Here is a 23,439-nt window from a genome sequence, read left to right as displayed (position 1 = left end):
TAGCTATACACATGTAAAGCATGTTCTCACCCAATGTTGCTACATAAAAATGTGGACTAATTTGAATTCAGATATTTCAGCATGAGAAGCTAATTTTGTTTTGTTTTTAGGCACGTATTAATCTAGAGCTTAGGGCCCTAGGTTTCAGGATAAATTATTTTATTTTTCTTCCCTCTGATATTCAGTGCAAACAGTTTTAGCTAATTAGTATTTTTTACTTTTATCATTATTGTATTAATTGTGTTTTTCCTGTGTACCAACCAACCAATAGATTCACATGTATTATATTATATTGCATGAGCAAAGCATCCCCTTAAAATATTAAAACATTCAGGATTAGAGGGGTTAAATACATAAACCAAGATTAAACAACTAGGAAATGGCAGAATTGGATTATGAACTCAGATTTCAACCTCACCGCCTCTACAATGCATTTTATATAGCCATAATTGGCATCAAGTTTATGTATTGTTATTATGTTGGCACTATATAATGTATATATGTATGTATATATGTACATATATGTAAATATACACATATAGATATACATGTTTTCTAGACTTCTCAAAGCAGATACCACTAAATGAGTTTGCTTTTAACAATGGGATTTTATTAGTTTACCGTTCAAGGCCATGAAAATGTCCAGATCAAGGCATCATCAAGGCAATGATTTCTCACTGAAAACTGGTATAACACATTCCCCAGGGATTGGGGAGAGCCTGGCGACCACCCCATAGTTCCGAAGGGGTTGAGCATGTGCCTCCCGAGATGGCAGAGAGTCTTGGTGCCAAGAACAAAGTGGTCTCCCCAATGCTTGGATGTGTTAAAATCCTCACCTCTGTTTTGTGAGAGAAGGGACACTGTGTAAACCCTTGAAAAGGGTAGGACCCCCACTTTCTCAAGACCCGAAGTTAAGCCATCATTCTATAAATTATTCTCAGACCTTAAAACCCAATGGAGTTTTCTCTGCTGGCTTTTGGAATTGTTTGGGCCCAGTGACCCATTTTCCTTTCAAATTCTTCTTATGGGAATGGAAATGTTTATCCTACGACTGGCCCTCCTTTGTATATTTGCAGCAGATAGCTTGTTCTGAGTTTCACAGGTCCATAACCAAGGAGAATATTTTGCCTTAGAATAGACCATGCCTGTAACTGACTTGATGAGATTTTGTACTGTTTTTTGACTTGGTATTATATTTGTATTATTACTGAAATGGTTTAAGTTTTTTGTGATATTGTGATGGAATGAATGTATCTTGCTCAGGGAAAGAACATGCCTTTTTGGGGTCCAGATGGTGGGATGTGCTGGTATGAACTGTTATGTGCCTCATAAAAGCCATGCTCTTTTGATCCAATCTTATGGGTGCAGATTATTGGGGCTGGGATCTTTTGATTAGGTTGTTTTCCATGGAGATGTAACCCCACCCATTCAAGGTAAGTCTTAATTAGTTTACTACAGTCCTTATAAGAGCTCACAGAGAGAAAGAAAGGGCTCAGGGCCAATACAGAGAGCAGATGCCTAGACAGAGATACTTGGAGATACTGAGAGAATCATTTGAAACCAGAAGCCTGGAGAGAAGGTCTGCAGATGTCACTATGTGCCTTCTCATCCGAAAGAAAACCCCAGACTGGATTGGCCTTTCTTAGTCAAGGTATCCTCTTGTTGGTGCCTTAATCTGGGCATTTTCATAACCTTAGAATTATACTTTGTAACTTAACAAATCCCATTTATGAACACCAATCCATATCTAATATACTACATTCCAGCAGCTTTAGCAAACTAAAACAATCATGAAGTTTTATGTAAATAACCCCCCTCCCTACTCCCCACATTCAAACCAAAGAAGAGGTTCTCTAAGATTTGCCTAGAAGAAATAGCTTATAGATGAAACTAAGCAAAGAGCTTGAATAGTGGTTGAAATACCTGTCCTTATCTCATAGCAGCAAAAAAAAACCTGGATCCGGTAAAAGCTCTGAAACAATGGTCAATGGAATAGAGATTTCAATGTAAAATGAAATACTATAAAACTTCTTGAAGAAAACATAGGAGATAATCTTCAGAGCCTAGGGCTATGCTAAGAATTCCTAGATATGGCACAGAAATCATGATCCATAAAGGAAAAAAAAAGATCAGTTGTACTTCACCAAAATTTAAAACTTTTACTCTGCCAAAATCCTTGTATAGAGGATAAAAAGGTAACCTAGAGACTAGGAGAGCATATTTACAAATCATATGTCTACCAAAGGTCTTATAGATAGAATATATAGAGAACTCTAAAAAAAAACTTAACAGTACAAAAAAATCCAATTAGAAATTAGATAAAAGACATGTACAGACATTTCATTAAAGAGGATATACAGATGGCAAACAAGCATATGAAAGGATATCCAACATCATACCCATTATGAAGATGTAAATTAAGAAACATGATGAGATAATACTATCTATTAGAGCAGCTAAAATATGTACAATCTCAAATGCTAGCAAGGATGCAAGGAACAGGATTTCTGATACACTGCTGGTAGGATGTAAAATGATCTAGTCACTCTGGGATATATGTTGGCACTTTCTTATAAAACTAAACATATAACAAAACTCCTACAATAAATATATTATTTATTATACATTATAGCTTGTTTTTTAATCATAGCTTGTTTTTAATTACCATATAGGATGGCAACATATTTTAGGAAAGCTTGGTTCATATGGCCAAAATGAAAATTTTGTGAAAATTAACTGATGAATATACATGGAAAAGATGAGGAGAAATTAAATAAATAAATAAATAATCCTAATCTCTCCCCCATAGTATATTCCATGTAAGGAAAATATAGAACTTACTATATGTCAAACACCATTCTAAACACTACAAATATCAACTAATCTAATCCTGGAGCAGTTCTGTTTTACACAGGATAAAAACTGAGGCAAACAGCAGTTAAGTAACATACCTAGGGTCACAGCTAAGAAGTAGTGATGTGGATATTTGATCTTAGACTATGTCCAGAGACTATGCTTTTAACTACCACACAATATGTGAGCAAATGTAATAGGGAGGATAAGGTAGTTAAAGTGAGCTGCCTTGGAATGTCAGAGTTTAAAAGTATATTATATGCACAAAAGACCAATCAGAAAAGAGTTTCATAATTACTACAAATAGGCGTGTAGAAATTTCTCCAACCCATATAAAATTATATTTGGTACTGCATTCATAACTTCTGTATGTTTGAACCTAGAAGAAATTGATCTTTATGAAAACTAGATTAATTTTCAAAACCAAACTTTAAAATATTAATTATCTGAATTCATACAACACCCAAACAATATAGAAATACCTTAAAGATAACATTGTGGTGACTTTGTAACATGTTGATTGGTCTTGGCTAAAGTACATTTCCTAGAACTCCTTTCCCTACATGTTTCATATCTATTAGAGTGGGCCTACAAGCACATTTCTTCATGTGATTTAGAGGACAGAAAGGAAGTAAGGGATATTTGGTTTTTTTTTATACTACAAGGAGTTTGGGGCAGAGTTAAAGATATGTTTTTGTAGCACACATGTGCTACTTATATGCTTTTTCCATGAGTACTTTTGTATTTACCTCCAACTCAGAAGTACCAATTTCTCCTGCAGAATACCCATATTATCAAGACTGGGGAAGTGAGGACTGACACCTGCTCTAGTCTGTTCACCCAGGTTCCAACTCATACCTGTGATTTTCAACTTGTTGCTCTTCTTCACTTGGCATATTCTTCTCTCACCATCCTTACAGCCTGCTCTACAGAATTCAAGCTCCAACCTAAGATGCAAAGTCAACGGCTTATAAAGAATTTTTAAGCAGTCCCCACAATGCATATGGTCAAATCCTTATAACAAATCATGTGTATGTGTGTCTATGTGTGTGTGAACCTCCTACTGATTTTGCTTCTAATCCAATCATTGATAAATACTGATGGAAAATGATCTCAGGGCTTTAAATTCCTAATTCAAGTGCATTAAAGGGCCCTGATCTTCTAAGATCTAACAACTTCTAACTTCTAAGTTATTCTAAGATAACTTTTAAGACTACCCTCCCCAAGAAATCCTTGTCACCTGTAACCATAGTTAAGCTATCTGAAAACTAAATCCAAAGTTGAATGGCAATGGATGAATTGCATTGCAAATTGAGTTCCCAAACTAATAGGATCATTTTTGTTAAAGTTAGGCATTAGTCAGAAAGGAATGGAATCCTAAAAACTAGGATGAGGTCACATGGGAACACTCCAATGAAGGTAGGGAGACTAAATCTCTAAATTTGGCCAAGTCTTCTTTGCCAATGGAAGCAATCCCTGCCCAAGGGAGCTAGTCACCCCTTGTCTGAAGAACCTATAATGGCCTGTCTTGAGGAGTTGTCTTGTAAGGGATGCCTGAGAAAATGAAATAGTAGAGTAATATAGATATAAATATATGCTCTGAATACATGACAAACTGCAGGACTGAAGACAATAATAGTTGAGTCTATCTTTTTGTTTTGGTATGAATAAGTACGTGCGTATATGTACAAAATAAATATTTTTTCTTCCTACCTCCCATTATATAACAGAATGTGTTAACAGTAATTAACAATATAAATCTCACTATTTAAAGTGCAGGATATCAAAGGGGTAATATGAATCAGCTAAAAGAAGAATGAACTTCAAACACAATAAAAGGACTTTGTATGTTGTTTTGGGGAGAAAACAGGGTATATTTGATTTTTGGTAGGGTATCTGTATCATATTTTCATATGAAAGGGAAGAATAAGTTTTGTTATTTTATTTACCTGTAAATTAAGTGTGATTTAAAAAGATGTGTGAGGGTTTCAGTTTCAAAAAGGATGACCTGTGTTGGCTTTGTATGGTGCCAACCTGCTTAGGTTGAACTACATTTCCCAGAATTTTCTTCTCTGTATATTACCAATTGTGTGGGCCACAAAGAGATATTTTTCCCACACAAGATTTTCAGGCCAGAAGTAAAGTAGCTAGCCATACTGATTTTTACACTTGAAATGTCAGGGAAGGGTTATTCTTTTGTCATTTTTACATACTATCACCAATTTGCCTGCACCTCTCTTTAGCATGGGTAGCAGCATAGGGAAATCAGCTTCTTTGGTTTCTGGAGCACATGTGTGTTTAGCCCTGGGACAGTGGGTGCCAGCTTCTCCTGCAGAACATCCACATCATCAAATCTGGGTGCAAATGAAACTCACACATGTTCAATCTCTTTGTGGGTTCTCGCTCTGCTCATGCATCTTGTCTTTGCTCTCTTCTACTTTACCTTCTATTTTACCTTCCTGAATGCTTACCCTGAAAACTTCAAGCTCCAAGATCAGATGGAAAACATCAGACTTACAGAAATTATTTAATTAATTCCTACAATTGCGTATAGTCAAATCCCTGTTACAAATCCTTCTATAAACACATATACACACAACTCTTTAGTAGCTATGTTCCTCTTACTGAATCCTGATTGATACATGCATAAATACATAGTTCATTCCACTACATTTCAGGGACTATCAATTTCTTAACATTTATCCAAACAACATTTCAAAGTAAAAAAAATGTTTTTTTTTAAATTAACTTCTTCTATATATGAAATAATTCCAATTAAAAACTGCCTTTCTCCTCCTTCAGAGTAGAATACAATTAAATTCCGGAACTTCCTTTTATTTTTCTTCCTTTTTATAGAAGGATGGGTATGAAATGGCAATGCTTAAGATCATGGCAGTCCCTGAGCCCTTTTATAAAGAATGCATTCTAATGTTATGTCTTGAAAAACTAGATGAATCTCTTCTCAAAGTCCTGAATAGCTCTACAATAAGATTCTTAATACGATGAGCTCTACAAAATCAAACCTATTTTTACCCTATTTTATTTTGCTGTTCTTGTATTCTAAATCTTTGCACCATATTTTTTTATTTTATTTTATTATAAAGGGCACTATTTGCTATGATGAGTTGAGAAAAAATGTCATCTATAACCATTACAACCACTGAGGTAAAGTGAATATAACAATTATCACCAATCTGCCAACAGAGACCTACCCTTTTAGCTCTAACTCTCCTCCCATTACAGCATAATATGTGGATGATGATAATCATCTCCTCCTTTTTCAAGCTCTCTCTGTCCCCATCAACATGCAAGCTGCTACTAGGTAAGTTGTCATGAAACTCATTATTCACAATGTCACTTTTCCACTTAAATCAATATCTTAGACCTCAGTGTTCTCTAGTGGGCAGTCACTGTTTTATCCAGCATGAAAATAAAACCTAGTACACAATTCATAACTAAGCAATGTTGATTTTACTTAAAAAATTAGAGACAAAAATTTACATTTTACATTCAACAATACATATGTGCGTCAATTATTCTACATTGTTAATTAAGGTTATTTTTTCCCAATCCAAAAATATTTTGTTCATCTTCCTCTCCTGCATGGCTTGATGGGGGCTGCTGCCAATCATATCACATTATCTTGGCCACAGGATTGGGCAACTAATTAAACTGTTTCAACTAGGACACCCATTCCCATCCAGAAATAGCATGTGACCTGAGCTAAACAATCTATTTCCCTGGGATTTTTAAAATTTGAGTTGAGGGAATAGGATATATTGTTCTTTCCAGCCTGCAAGCTAAGGATTTATGAGTCTGGAGGGCCTTTAGCCAAGTCTCCCAAGTCTTAGACACTAAAGTAGATGAAAAAAGAAGCAGAAATGAGACAGCTAATGCGCATCCCTTGGTAAAAATGGACTTATATGTGAGCATTCTAGATCTGATGTGTAAGAATTTTTTCCCCTTTTTGCTATGCTGTTTTAATCTAAGAATTACAATGAGCTTATATAAACCTTAGTGATTTCACTACATTAGTGTAGCTGCAGGTGGTATATAGCTTAATCAAGGTGTTAATTGGCTGGCACTAAGTGTGGTTTGATGTTAGCATGACAGATGGAACCCAATGAATATAGAGTTTTGTTATACAAACTATAGATGCACTTAAGTTTTCTGCATCTGAGCTACAGTTTTTTCAAATAGACGTAGGTGATAAAACACCTGCTACTTAATTAACACGCTTTATAGCCATTCACAAAGTTAGATCATTCTCAAACCTGCTCTGCCAGCTGTAAATGTTAAAACTTTGTTATTCCTAGAGCTTCTCAAAAAAATCAGAATTGAAAAATATTCAGGACTTGCAAATGAAGAAGAATAAAAACAATGAATAAGCAAGTGAATGAATGAATGGATGGATGATTGACTGATAGATAGCTATGGATAGATAAAACAGAGAATTCTTATAATTTTGAGCTTATAATTTTGGTAATTCTTTATAATTACCAGCTCAAAGGAAAACTGAAGCTAAACTAAAAGATTTTTTCAGAGAGTAAAGACTCCTGGTCAAACAGCAATTTTTAAACCTCCTGGTTCTCTCTATCTCCCAAGTCTAACACTTCACCTCCTGAGGTCAGAAGTGGGGAATGAATTATAAGAAGCAACAGAGATTCCAGGTCTCCTTTGTTCCTAATAAACACACTTGGGATATGACTTGTCCCCTTCAGAGAAGACAGTGCCTGGGGACTATTGATGGAGAGTGCCATGATGTAGATGAAGCTGATACAGATCCTGGCAAGAGCTTGGCCTAGAGATTCACAGAATTGGGGAGTGGTACCATATGCTGCAATAGTGTCTGTGATCTAAAACCAGCCTCAAGGCTTGAAGATGAGTTTTAAGGAGGCTGAAGAGTAGAGGGACTTTCCTTTTGAGACTTCAACAAAGAAGTCCCAATCAGCTTGCTGCTATAACAAAAATCCAAAGAAACAGAACAAATGCACTGTTCGCCACTCTAAGAATCACCACCAGGTAAGGGACCCCAGCAGATGGGCCTAAGTCCTAAACAAATGGATAAAAGAAAATAACAGCATGCCCCTAATGAAGGTTCAAAACAGAAGAGAAAGAAAATTCAGAACTGACCCCTTGGAAAATAATGCTTCTGGAGTAAATAAATGACAGCTCCTCACTCCAAATCATGGCATACAGAATTTGATCAATTGTAAGTCATAGTTCATGATGCCCTCATAACTGCCCCATGAATGGTATCTGTGTTTGTTTATTTATTCATCCTTTTTGAGTGATTTTATAAGCAACTGTGAACCCACCAAACAATGTAAAAACTAGGATATCCCTATTCATATCTATTTATGTGGTCCTGCCCCATTCCATCCTCTCACTTACTTGTCCCAAGTGAAAACAACTTTTGAATCATGCATTTGCCAATTCCTTTCTTTCCATGTCATATAGTTTTGCCCCAACTATGTTTCATTCCAAAATATATTTTCATTTTAATTGTATTCAGTTTAAATAGTTAAGGTTTATATTGCCAAGATTCGTCCATACTATTGCTTTTCATTTTATAAATGAAAAGTTTATTCATTTTATCCTGGCATAACAGTCTATTCCACCATAGTCAGCTAGCCTTTACCTGATGGGCATTTTAGTTGCCTCCATGTATTTGCTATTGTGAACAGAGGTGCTATAAATACCCTTGCTCATGTCTCCTGGCACATGCAAGCAAGATATCTCCTAAACATATAGCCAGTAATGGAATTACTTCATCTAGAAGTAAGCAAAATTATACATAATAATACCAAGCTGTTTTCCAAAGCATTTGGGCCAATTCATGCTTCAAGAAGCAAAATATATGATACCCTGAGGACTCACATCCTGTTAATCACTTGGTATAATTGTGTTTTTAATTTTTTCCAATCAAATGGATATAAAATAGAACTCATATGGTAAGACATATAATTCTCTGTTCACTATTGAATCTGGAAAAGCTCTTTGCAGCTTACTGGCAATAAACAGCCCCTCTTCCATAAAATGCCACTCATGATTTCTGCCCATTTTTCTACTGATTTGTAATTTATAATTTATTTGTATATTACTAATCATTTGTTGGTTGTATGTAATAAAAATGTCTTCTCTTAATATGTAACTTTCCTATCAATTTCTTTAAGAGATCTTTTATAAAACAAAAGTTATTAATTCTATCATAACCAAATTTACCAATTTTCTATTTTATAGTTAGTATTTTTTGTATCTCTTTTAAAAAATCTTTCCTTCACCCAAGTTTTAAAAGTAAGATTTTAAAAGTTTTGTTATTGACACTTCATTTGCTGTACCATCTATAATTAGTTTTTGTAAATGGGGTGAGAAGAAATCAAATTATACCTTCTGTTGCTATTGTTCATATGGAAAACCATTTTCTGAATCTCTATTAGGGAGACAAAAGTCCAAAAAAAAAAAAAAAGAATTGTTTTTGGAACTGAAAAACAAAAGCAAAAACCTGAAGTCAAAAGGCCCAGAATATGAATTAAAGGGTAAATATGATTGAGAATAAAATTAGCAATTTGGAACTATAAAAGCATGAAGCAGGGATACTAACAGAGATCATGAGAGAAATGACAGGTGATTCAAGATTTAGAGCCAGAAAAACTAAACTGTGAATTATTTGATTTACAGGGAAAAAAAAAAAATGAATGACTACAGGAGAGACAACTCAACAATGAAGAAGATTTATCTAGCTTTAAAAGAACAGAATCTTCAAACTGAACGAGTTAGCAATGATGGTATAAATAATGAGATAAATCATGACACTAGGTTTTTTCTTATCAAATTCCTGATTCCAAAAATTAAAAAAGAAAATCTCACAAGCTCCAGCAGAACAGATAGAGGTAGGGAAAAAAAATCAAACAAGAAAATTAACCATCCAAAAAAAAACATTAATAATAATGTAAGAGATGTATTCTTCTCATAAACTTTTTAAAAATAGGAATAAAGAAAAATAGCTGACAAAAATTATTTATGAAAAACTCAACAGAAAATTCTATCTGAAACCACAAAACTTTAAACTCATTTCAATTAAAATCAAGAAGGTCATAATGAAAACTAAGTAATTGACTTCATTATTCAACATTGGCGTTTCAAGCAACTGCATAAGAAAACCGAATAATCAATCTAAACCATGGGAAGCAAAGACAGAAATAATTTTCATGCTAAAATAATTTTAACCTAGAAAATCCAAAATATTCCTGTAAACTACTAGACTTAATAAAATAATTCGTAAGGTTGTTACATACAATATTTGGTACATACATGTACCAAAACACTCCCCCAAACAAAACTATTACTTATTTTAGAAATAATAACCTAAAGATTAAAATGCACCCTTCTAAATTTAGGAATTCTGTATTGTATGCATGATTTTTCTATAAGCCTACCTACTCCAATTAAAAAATTCAGAAAAATATACACTCTTCTGTATATCTGTTTTTTTTCCTAATACAATGTTCTTAAGGGCAAATCTGCTTAATTTCAAAATAAAGCAATGCTAGAGTTGCAATAATAGAACCATTTTGTTTCTTTTAGACAAAAATATGAGGCATAAAACTACATAGATCTTTGAATACCAATATATGCTCTGTATTTTATAAGGAAGTATAGCTAGCCTGCTTTAGTTTAACAGTTCAACTCAACAAATGTTAACAAATTTAAGTTTAGACGATCCTGCTCTGGAATCACTGTCAAGTTAATCCATGTGCTCTGACAGGTATAAGGTTTAATAATATACTATGTATGGTTATTATTGCTGCCAATTTTTTCCCTTTTTTCCCAAAAGTACCATAGACAAAGAAACAGAAAAGCCACATTGATCTTTGCATTCCAACTCTGATCCTCTGTCCTTTCTCTGAAGTTATGGCCAGACTGTATTACTCAGAAAACTACCATGTGACACATATTGTCTATGTAAGGAGTAGGGGGGATATACAACACAGAAACTTGTAATATAACATGATACCAGCTCAGGACCAATTATGTAGGGATCAAAAGTCATATAAGATTACACATGGCAGAGGGTCTCTTCACATGTTTGAGGAAAGGGTTACAATGGAGCAAAAGGGACATTAAATTAAAATCAGCCCATAGGACTCACATCCACAAAGCCAGTTGCTAAGGATGTGAACTCTGAAATTAATACTGATTCTTGTTCTAAATCACAGTATTCATTTCTTGACTGCTAGGGCTTTCTTCCTTCACTACTTGGAAAAATGAAACCCTTAAAGCCTCTTTCAAATAGAACCATCTATTATAAAATGTCTCTTTTTTACTTCCCAAAATTCCTACCCAAAATTAGTCATTTCCTTTTTTCTGTTCTCAAAGCAGTGTCTGCAAGTATTTTATCAATTTTCAATGTATATCATTTTAGTTGTTTGTCTTTCTACTTTGCCACATTATGAACTCCTGAAGGAAAAACATCTAATTGTTTTATTTCTAGGTTCTAAAATAAAAGGAACTTCAAAACAGTCTGTCAAAAGGAGAAAAGAATTAATGCATTGGTAAATGTATTAGAAGCATGAGAGCTTCACAATATCACTGACCATATTCTTGCCTCCATTCCATCAGTCATCAATGTCCAAAGTATTTCCTTCTCTCCTATGCAGAAATATTGCCATTGAACACGTAAAGCTTTATTTAAAGTGTAGCACTTTACACAATCACATTCAAAGAGAAAGAAGGACATAGGACTTCCTTAGTACTACCTCACCTATATTCTAATGCTATGCATAGCTTATAAAACCAATAAGGAAATCTGTGCTCTTTAACATCAGTTGAAATTCTCTCTCTCAGTGCTATTACAGACAAGTTTTCACCAGTATGCAAATGTCCAATTATGCTTCAAAGGTGAGCTCTGGTTTTCTCAGTAACTGGGTTTCCAGTCTTTTCTTACGAAGTTTAGAAAACCCTGAGATTTTTCTAAGAGTACGTGTTCCCAGTTTTATAAATAGCACCATGACCTAAATGGGACTACTGCTTCCTCCCATGAGTCTAGTAAAGTACAAATCAAAATCTAACCATTTATGACCTTTCTAAGCACCCCAAAATATAGCTGGTCCTTTGTAATTTTTAAGCACTAAAGAAATTTGGTCCCTTTATTATCTTTATATTTAATACTATGTAGAGCCTTATTGTCCATTTGTGTGTCCATTATTCAAAGCATAATACATTTTCAACTGTAGAAGCAGTATGTGCCAGATTTAGAAAAATGGACATGGAAGTATATGTACTTAATGCTTAATTGTAGGACATTACACAGTGGACTCATCTATTTTGCATATCATCATGAAATACTGATCAGCACAATTTGAGTGTTATTCCTAATTTTCATCTTGACTTGGTTGCTTTTTGAACTTTTCATCCCATAACTAGTCTTTCTCAGATTTATATTTTTCATGTGACATTGTATTTCTCCAAATGGCCTGAATGACTTTGAATTGTGCTAACATTCATTTTTAAATACCTGCGGAGTTATTAAATATATTGTTTATCTCACCAAGAAGAAAACTTACCTAGATACTCATTTTATTAATTCAATTGAAATAGTACCTATTGAGCATGTTCTATGTATCAAAAATTATGGCAGGGTCTTTTGGGAAGATGGTGGAATAAGATAGGCTGAGTTCACACCTGCTCCAAGGAACAACTAGAGAAGAGACAGAAAAATGACTGGGACAGCAGTTCCAGGGTGTGAGTTATCTGAGAGGGTCTTCTACACTATGTAGGGAAGCCCTGGATGAAAATGCTGAGGAATAAAAATGCAGAAAATGGGGTGAATGGGCTCAGTCAGAACTCCACCAAGGACAAGAGGCTGCAACCAGGAAAGTGTCTGCCACCACAGCTAGCTTGGGCTATGAAGCCACTCAGCTCTGCAGCCCAGAGCTCCCATGGGGAACCCAGAAACCAGTAAACTTGTTTTCTCTGCTCATAGAGACTATCCAGCTAGTGCACAGAACCTACCACACCATTTTGTATAAAGGCTCAGAATCTTTAGAAGTACAGGGACAAAATATTAGCAAACCAAATCCAATGACACATTAAAAGAATCATACACTATGACCACATGGGGTTCATACCATGAATGCAAGGATGGTTCAACACAAGAAAATCAATCAATGATTGATTTATATTATTATTATTATTATATATTATTATTAACAATAATAGCATATTATTAATGTTATCCACATGGATAAATCCTGAGGACATAATGAGTGAAATAAATGAGGAAGAAAAGGATAGATACTGTATGATTTTGCTATTATGAACTTGGTAAAGGTAAACTCAGAGGCTTATATATAGACTATATGGGGACCTAAAGATAACAGAAGCTAGAGATGGGTGAATGGTTAGCTACTGAGGTTGAACTTATATGTAAGGGAATGGATAGAAGTGAATGAAGTTCATAAATGGGTTTCTAAGTAATATTGCCCTATTGAAGGTGAACATTATTGAAGGGGGTTATATAGAGCCATGTACCCCACAGATTAATACTACAAATATAAATAAGTCTTTCTGGACTACTTCAAAGGTATGAATCTTGTACAAAGAGTCAATACTAGAGGGGCATAGAGGAAAAACTACTATTGCATGCTGTAGTCTATATTTAACAGGAAGACATCAACAATGCTATAGCAATACCAGGGATAAATAATTGGGGGGGGGGGGAAGAGTTAAGGGAGATTTGGATTTTCTATCTGGGGAGGGTTTGTTTTTCAGCTATTTTTCTCTTTGGGGCAATGAAAACTGTCTATAATTGAGAGTGTTGATGACTGTACAATTAAGTAAGGATGATATAATACATGGATTGTTGTCTTTGGACATTATACATGATGCCTAATGGATGAGAGGTAGCTGAAGAACACTTTGAGAAGTACGATGGTGAACTGTGGTGTGTACCTATGATGGAATATTGTGTATCTACAGAAAGAAATGCAGCTGTGAGGCATGAAATAAGGTGAATGAACCTTGGGGACATTATGTGTTTCAAAATAAACCAGAAACAAAAGAACAAATATTGTATGGTCACTTTTAGAAAATACCTGTAAGAAAATTGGTGTCTAGATTGTAAGCTTTTATAGCAATCATATTTAGTAAATATTATTTCTAGATTTTGAAATATTGTGCTATATATGCAAAACCTGGCATCTCCCTGGAACTTTGGCACCTGTGTGATGCCTAAGACTTAGAAGTGGAGTTCTGGAGCTCTGAAAGTCAGCATTGCTGCATACAACAACTGTTAAAGAAATCAAAAAAGAGATCAGGCTTCAATTAGAGATAAGAACAAGCTCATTTGGTCAGAATTAAGGTCAAATAGAATACAGGGATAAGAATGACAAGGTCTGTATTTTAGAACTTCACCTACTACTGTATGAGACCAAAGGAGGAAAGGTTTATTTAGGTCAAAGACTAACTTTTTTGTAGCACAGAATCTAACTCAACCAGTCTTGATAGCTTATTTAAACCACCCAAAGACATGGAGCCCAGAATGAGAATGAGGGCCTGTAATTCTGTATAGCTTAATGTAACACATCAGTACATTTCAGAGTATGTTAGGTAGATAATTTTAAAATATTGACAAAGTCCCTTGAGAGATGGAAGAAAAAATATGAACTACTAATCTTTACCTTAATAGTTAAAGGTATTTGATACTGTCAAATACCCCTGATACTATCTCAAACATTATGATTTTGTTGCAAGTAAAATCACTACCCTCCCTACATCCAGGAGTAAAAATCTCCCTGACTGCATGAGACATGACTCCCAGGGATGAGCCTGACCCTGGTACCATGGGGTGGAAAATGCCTTTCTGACCAAAACAGGGAAAAGAAATGTAATAAAATAAGGTATCAGTGATTGAGAGGGTTCAAATAGAGTCAAGAGGCTGTTCTGGAGGCTACTCTTACTCAAGCTTCAGTTAGATATTGCTAATTACCATGGTTTGACAAACCCCAACCAAAACCATTCCTTTTAACCCTAAAGAGCATCTAGGGCTTTATCTGAGATTCTGCAAAAGTTTCACACACTAAGATTACTTTCCAGAAACCTACAACCTCCAGATGGGTTTCTAAACCAGATAAGACCTGAAAGTCAGAAGGGCCATCCTCTCCAAGAAAATCAACAAGTTCTATCCCCCATCCCATACTATCAACATCAGTTTCCAACATAAAATAGTTAGAATGAGCAAAGCCCAAATACCCCTAAATATTGGGAGAAGGATCAAAGGAGAAGGAAGAGTTATAATAGAGAAGATAGGATTTAACAAATAAGCATGACAGCTGAATCATCATATTGGTATTTATTTTAGTCTCCAGTGTCTTGGAGCAGCTAGAAGGAAAAATCTAAAATAGTGAAACTGTAACCCATACCAAACTCTGAAATCTGTTCTACAACTACTTGTTACAATGAACTTCAAAATTTATTGTATTTTGTGTATATATGTTATATTTCACAATTAAAAATGTTAAAAAAAACTATGGTAGATAATGAAAATAAAGATATAAATAACACTGCATCCAACCTCAAAGTAACTCAAAAGAGGTGATTGTAATTGCTAAAACAGAGGTAAGAAAACAACTTTTCTCAAAGGAAGAAATACATAAGCTAAGGATCAGAAAAAAAGCAAGGAGTATGAAAAAGCTAGAAGAGTAGAAAGAGCTCTTGAGTCAGACAGAAAGCCAGACTTCTACCAAAAGCTCACTTAGTATGTGACACTTGCTGACCTTTTCCCTACAACAGCCTCATCTATGAGGGCAATGGACAGACTGGTTAGAATGATAGCACCAAGAATCACAGTAGCCACTTTCTCAGAGCTATTACCACTAATGACTATATACATTACTAACCCACAGTGAAAGCTGCGACCCCTAGCCAAGTGATCAACAACATTTTGAGAGTAAGTCTAGTGGTAAGAGAACTCAAAATATATTCCATAAGTCTCCTGTGCAAATGCTAGAAGAGAGGCACAAAATTGACTTTGTATTCTTCAGGAACCAACACTAAAAAGAATTGAATTTGTAGCATAATTTAGTGCCCATTACATATAAATAAATCAATTGCCATGAAAGGTCATATCTATTTCCTATCCTGAGTACAATTTGTACTTATACTTCCACATGGAATAGTATGCCAGTGCTGAGCCAGTTTACTTTTAGATCTCTTCCTCTCCCCTCTGCTGCTCTGGCCAGTGTTTCAGGAGACTGATAAAGAAAGTTATTTTCCCCCCACACTTCCCTATTAGCCAATCATTGCTGGCTGAGAGACTGGGGGGTAAAAGAAGGTAGCAGCCAGGGTATTTCTCCCCCAATATCTGTCTAATGTGGCATCTCTAGCTGCTGCTAAGTTTCCTGCATGGCTCCAGCTCCGGCTCCCACTGCACAGGTCCAGCTTTCTCCCTCCAGGGAATGCTGACCCCGAGCCTTAGGAACATGACTTCCCATTTTGAACCTCCAGCTTAGCAGTCCTAGCTTGTCTGTCACTATTCTTTCATTTGCCTCCTTACCCTGTTTGGATTCTTAGCTTTTCTCTCATCCATATAACCAGTAACCTGCCTTTAATTTCCTCTGTTTTGACTAATTACAATTGTTTCTGCCTTTGTACAATTTAAGTGAAATCCTCAATTATACCACTTGCAAAATCATAATACTAAATTTTGTTAAATCTGTTCCTTATAACATTCCTCTCTAGGCTAGAACATAATATAAAACATAGTTCAATTAACATAATTTTACAAGTGGGAAAATGATGAGGACCAGGTACCCAGTTTATGATGGCTTGGTAAAAATTGAGAATAAAATGAAAACTATAGGAATAGATATAGCAACAAATGATTCAGAGACCTTCACACATGTATTTTTCTACCACAACCAAGTTTTAGGTAAGTAGTGAGCAGCAGAGTCTATTTCTAACTAGTACCTAGAAGACGCATATAAGCAACGCCATACTCAAGAGTCAGATGAGTTGGAGGGATGACTGAGAATGAATAGTGGTGTTAGTCAGGGTTTTCTAGCTGTGTGAGTCAGAATTCTCTAGAGAAACTGAACCAACAGGAGAGATCTGTAAATATGAGACGCATGCAACCATGAGAATGGAAGAGTCCAAATCTGTAGGGCAGGCTGTGAAGCTGGCAGCTCTGATGAAGGGTTTGGACAAACTTCACAGGAGAGGCTCACTAGCTGAAGAAGCAGAGAAAGAATCTCTCTTTTTCCTTAAAAGTCTTCAGCTAATTAGATTATATCATTGTGGGAGACACAGCTTAATTGACTGCAGATATACTCAGCTTCAGAGGAAATCAACTGACTGTTGATTTAATACATCAGTCTTCTGGTTTAGCAACCAGCCACAAAATATCCTTGCAGCAACAGTCAGGCCAATGCTTGCCTGACCAGGCAACTGAGCATAATCCCTTGGCCAAGATGATACCAGAATCTAAGCATCCTAATGGCCTATTCAGGACATAATTTCTGCCCTCAAGGAGCTTATATTCCAGCAGGGTAATCAGACAGAAAACAAGTAATAACCAAAGAAATAAATGAATAAAAATGTCATTCAGGTATAAATGATAAAAGGAAGTAAAACCCAGTAGTGGAATAGAGAGTGACTGGAATTGGGGGATTGCTGTGGTGATAGTCAGGGATGGCTATTTTAAGGATGTGTCATGTTGCTGAGACCTGAATGACAGAACGAGTTGACTATGAAAATCCAAGGAGAAAAACATAGGCAAAGCAACAGCAAGTGCTAAGGACCAATGTGGTCCAAATTTGGCCTGTTTTGAGAAATAGAAAGAAACTTGGTGCTTAATCAGAGCTTTTTGTATATTCTAGTTTTTCAAGATAACAATAAAAACATTTCAAGAAATTCTCCTAGAACAATGTAAATGTGAGCTATGGAAATTCCCAGAAAACGCTCTTAGACTGATAGCAAAATGTAACCCAAAATAACTACATTAGTCTACTTGCTAAATCACTTCAGCATTGATTATGTTCCATTAATCATTCTAAGTGATATCAATGGATCAATTTGTTTAATCCTCACAACTTTATGAGGAAGTACTATTATTATTATTATTAAGTTCATTTAGAGGTGAAAAACCTGAAACTAGAGTTTAAGTAACTTGTCCAATATCACACAGCTGGTAAGTACAGATTAAGGGATTTAAATCCAGGTTATCTGACTCAGGAAAATACCTTCTTATCAACAAAGAAGGTCAAAGTTAAGGGGACATAAGGCAGACAAACCTGGGTTCAAATTCCAGTCCTATCATTTACCTGTAAGTTTCTAAGAGAACTTAATATGCAAGAAGAAAACACAATTTTGTATATTATAATTAACTACTCCCCTTCTATTTTTCAGCCTTTCCTTCCAAGGCTCCAGAAACATAAACTTGGCCAGAACACTCCTACTTTGATACCTACTGAAGCATCTAGTATTTCCTTAGCCTTAAAATTTTAAAGAAATATTAGAGATGTATTCTTAAAGAACAGAAGAGGTATATTTTGAATAGATTTTGAAGATGCTTTTTAAAATTCTACTTGCTTCTATAGTCACATGCAAGATTAATGTGTCTCCTAAGTGGGCTCTCTTGTTATTTTACTTTTTCCAACATGATGATAAATAGCCTGAATTAGCCTTCAACCATTCAATCTCCCCTTTAAAGGAAAAAAATTACCGTAATATAATCTGTTCAAGTAGAAGCATTTGTAATTTTGTATAATGATTATCAAAACCCAGAAAGCTGATATTTTTTCATCTTGTTTAACTTCTACAAGGTTCTCAAATATTTAAAAAGAAAATTAAAAATTGAGAAAAAAACATTTTCCTTAAACTTGTAAATGTGTTATACCAAAGTTTATACAATTGCTAATTAATTACTGCCTTATTTTTTCATTTTTTTATTTTGTTAGATTGTTGAATAAGGATTGTGTTGGAGTGGCATGCTATAATCTTCTAATAAATGGGTTGATAAATGCTAAATTTCACCTTTGAGACTGTATTCATTCTTATGGGGTATTTGGATATTGAGAGACAGATTAAGCTAAAAATAGGGAGTCAGGATAACTGAACTTAGGAAAAAAAAATTGATTCATTGATGATTGCTCTGGTATGCCTTGGATTATGATTTAATCCATAATCATAATTATGGATTATGATGGGTTTATGCATCTGTTTATGATTTTTTTAAAGGCAGTTATATTAGTTTGTTAAGATGCCAAAATGCAATATACCAGAAATGGACTGGTTTTAAAAAAGGAAATTTAGTAAGTTGCAAGTTTACAGTTCTAAGCCTATAAAATGTCCAAAATAAGACATCCAGGGAAAGATACTGTAATTCAAGGAAGGTCAATGGGTTTGGAAACCTCTGTTAGCTGGGAAGGCATGTGGCTAGCATCTTTTGTTTCCTGTGGGAATTACTCACATGGCATCTTTGGGCCTTCACTTAGTTACTCCAGGACACAACTCTGGGTTCTGGCCTGCTCAGCATCACACGAGTAGGTACACAGAGCAACGTCTACTGCTTGGCTCCACATCTCCAAACATCCAAAGTCTCCCATCGGCTCTGTCAGCTCTGAAACAGCTACCCTCCAAGTGTCCACATCTGCTCTGCTCTGCTCTGAGCTCTCTCCTAAATACTTCCTCCTTTAAAGGACTCCAATGAACTAATCAAGACCCACCTGGAATGGGTGAAGGCACATTTCTAACTAATCAAAAGGTCACAATCAGAATTGGGTGTGTCACAACTCTTCTAATCTAATCAAAAGTTTCCACCCTATAATACTGAATCAGGATTAAAAGAAACAGCTGCTTCCACAACACTGGATCAGGATTAAAACATGGCTTTTCTGGGTTCATTACAGATTCAAACTAGCAAGAGCAGTTTTTTAATATTAACCTATATGGCTTGCATGCACTACTAAAGTTTTTTAAATTGCCCAGCCTACTCCTAGTTAAATACTTATTACAAAAATAATCTACTTCCTCCTCCATTTAAATTATTATTTATCAAAGTAGATTAAATAAACACAAACCATCCATAAAAAGTGGAGGCTAGTTTAATTACTAAGTAAGAAAGCTAGCATTTCTTTAAATTTAAACAAAAGAACAAAAGAGCATTACATAAATGGTCATATCATATGAAAATGGAATACTAGTAAGAAAACTATGACTACTTCAGATAAACCTAGAGATGGATGCTTTGTGAATATTTTCCAGATCCCTCTAATGCCTAACTTGTCTATTGTTATTGTATCTATGTATTTCATCTGTTCATAACAAAGTATCATAAATGGGTGGCTTAAAATAATTAGAACTTACTATTTCACAGTTCTGGGCACTAGAAGTATAAAATCAAGCTTTTAGCAGGACTATGCTTCCTCTGAAGTCTGTAGGGTTTGAGAGGTGGCTTAGTGGCAAACCATAGTGTTCTTTGGCTTGTGGCATAACTCAATCTCTGTCTCCATCACATATACACCTGCTCTCTCTCTGTCTGTGTCCAGTTATCTCGCCTTATAAGGACACCAGTCATACTGGATTAGGGCCCACCCAAACCTGTTTAGCATCATCTTCATAACATCTTCAAAGACCCTAATTCCAAAATGGATCACATTTAAGGTTAGAACTTAAATAATTCAAGCCACGACAGTGTATATAATTATACTGGACAATAAAATATAAACCTGTTTTAATCAACATATTTTATAATGCTTCAGTTGTGATATCTCTCATATTTCCTAATCATTGACTTAAGTTTAAACATTCCTGACCTATGGTAAGATTAATTTGCATTGCTTTACAGCTCCAATATTGTTTTCTATTTACAGCTTAAAAGGAAATTTAGACTGAAGGCAAGATGGCAGCTTAGCAATGAGTGCGTTTTAGTTCGTCCTCCAGAATAACTACTAAATAACCAGAAACAGTACAGAACAGCTCCTGGAGCCACGATAGTGCCAGACACACAGTGTACCCCAGTCTGGACCAGCTGGACTGGCTGTGAGTCTCCATAATCACGAGTTCCCCAAGCCGCGGTGGCTGGAGCCCAGCGCCCCTCCCCCACAGGCGGCTTCCCGGAGTGAAAGGAAAGAAACTCTAACAGTAGCAGGGACTGAGTCCAACCAAACACCAATTGTGGCATTAATAAACAACTGACTACTAAAAATAGGCCCCCAGCTCAGGCAAAATGGGTCAAGGTGGAGGGCGCTTATTGGGCTAACCAAAAAAGAGGAAAGGGGATGAAACGGAGGTGAAGCCCAACTCAGGTGGAATCCCTCCATCAAGGAATTCAGACCTCAGGGCTTGAAAATTTGAAGCCATTAAAACCAGCCTACAACCTCTCCTCTATCTCCACCATGCCCTCAGCAGAGAGAGCCTTCCAAAGTTAAAGGAGCCACAGCATCTTTTGCTGGTGGGACCCGCAGGCAGACAAGCGCCACAAACTGGGCAGGATAAGAAAAACAGAGCCCAGAGACTTCACAGGAAAGTCTTTCAACCTGATGGGTCTCACCCTCAGGGAAAACTGATGCAGGTGACTCCTTCCCCCTGATAGGAGGCCAGTTTAGTCCAGGGAAAACACAGCTGGAGTCTGTAATACCTATGTAGACCCTCCTAAGGGTGGGGAGGGGAAAGGCACCTTACAAGCAGGACAAGAAACAAGAAAACAAGAACTGAAAAATTACCTTCTGTTAAACAAAACTTAAGCTACAGGCCCAGAAAAAGCTGAACTGAAGGTCAAAGAACAGATAGACAACAAACTCATCTAGCAAGAAAACCTTAGGTAAGATAAGTGAAAGCAATCTCCAGAATAAACTAATTAAGGTAATTAAATGTCTAGACACCAGCAAAAAATAACAAATCACAACAGGAAAATTGAAGATATGGCCCAGTCAAAGGAACAAAACAATAGTTCAAATGAGATACAGGAGCTGAAACAATTAATTCAGAATATACGAACAGAAATGGAAAACCTCATTAAAAACCAAATCAATGAATTGAGGGAGGACATGAAGAAGGCAAGGAATGAACAAAAACAAGAAATGGAAAGCCTGAAAAAACAAATCGCAGAACTTATGGGAATGAAAGGCACAGTAGAAGAGATGAAAAAAACAACGGAAACCAACAATGGTAGAATTCAAGAGACAGAGGTTAGAATTAGTGAACTGGAGGATGGAACATCTGAAATCCAAAAATAAACAGAAACTATAGGGAAAAGAATGGAAAAATACGAGCAGGGGCTCAGGGAATTGAATGATAATATGAAGCGCACAAATATACATGTTGTGGGTGTCCCGGAAGGAGAAGAGAAGGGAAAGGGAGGAGAAAAACTAATGGAAGAAATTATCACTGAAAATTTCCCAACTCTTATGAAAGACCTAAAATTACAGATCCAAGAAGGATAGCGCACCCCAAAGAGAATAGATCCAAATAGATGTTCTCCAAGACACTTACTAGTCAGAATGTCAGAGGTCAAAGAGAAAGAGAGGATCTTGAAGGCAGCAAGAGAAAAGCAATTCATCACATACAAGGGAAACCCAATAAGACTATGTGTAGATTTCTCAGCAAAACCATGGAGGTGAGAAGACAGAGGGATGATATATTTAAACTACTAAAAGAGAAAAACTGCCAACCAAGAATTATATACCCAGCAAAATTGTCCTTCAAAAATGAGGGAGAAATTAAAACATTTTCAGACAAAAAGTCACTGAGAGAATTTGTGACCAAGAAACCAGCTCTGTAAGAAATACTAAAGGGAGCACTAGAGACAGATATGAAAAAACAGAAGAGAGAGGTGTGGAAAAGAGTGTAGAAAGAAGGAAAATTAGATATGACATATAAAATACAAAAGACAAAATGGTAGAGGAAAGTATTACCCAAACAGTAATAACACTAAATGTTAATGGATCAAACTCCCCAATCAAAAGATACAGACAGGCAGAATGGATTAAAAAACAGGATCCTTCTATATGCTGTCTACAGGAAACACATCTTAGACCCAAAGATAAACATAGGTTGAAATTGAAAGGTTGGGAAAAGATATTTCATGCAAATAACAACCAGAAAAGAGCAGGAGTAGCTATACTAATATCCAACAAATTAGACTTCAAATGTAAAACAGTTAAAAGAGAAAAAGAAGGATACTATCTACTAATAAAAGGAACAATTCAACAAGAAGACATAACAATCATAAATATTTATTCACTGAACCAGAATGCCCCAAAATACGTGAGGCAAACACTGCAAACACTGAGAAGGGAACTAGACACATCTACCATAATAGTTGGAGACATCAACTCCCCACTCTCATCAATGGACAGAACATATAGACAGAGGATCAATAAAGAAACAGATAATTTGAATATTACAATAAATGAGCTAGACATAACAGACATTTATAGGACATTACACCCCACAACAGCAAGATACACATTTTTCCCAAGCGCTCATGGATCATTCTCAAAGAGAGACCATATGCTGGGTCACAAAGCAAGTCTCAACAAATTTAAAAAGATTGAAATCATACACCACACTTTCTCAGATCATAAA

General features: G+C 35.6%; 1 protein-coding gene across 7 annotated transcripts in view; it reads right to left on the bottom strand.

Moving 5' to 3' along the window:
* SPAG16 (sperm associated antigen 16) overlaps positions 1-23,439 on the bottom strand; it is a 1,149,776-nt gene that overhangs the window by 803,782 nt on the left and 322,555 nt on the right. The gene's annotated exons all lie outside the window — the stretch shown is intronic.

The sequence above is a fragment of the Tamandua tetradactyla genome, chromosome 3, assembly GCF_023851605.1.
Source record: "Tamandua tetradactyla isolate mTamTet1 chromosome 3, mTamTet1.pri, whole genome shotgun sequence".
Lineage (NCBI taxonomy): Eukaryota > Metazoa > Chordata > Mammalia > Pilosa > Myrmecophagidae > Tamandua > Tamandua tetradactyla.
The sequence above is the reverse complement of the archived record's forward strand: the minus strand, read 5'-3'. Positions and strand labels throughout refer to the sequence as shown.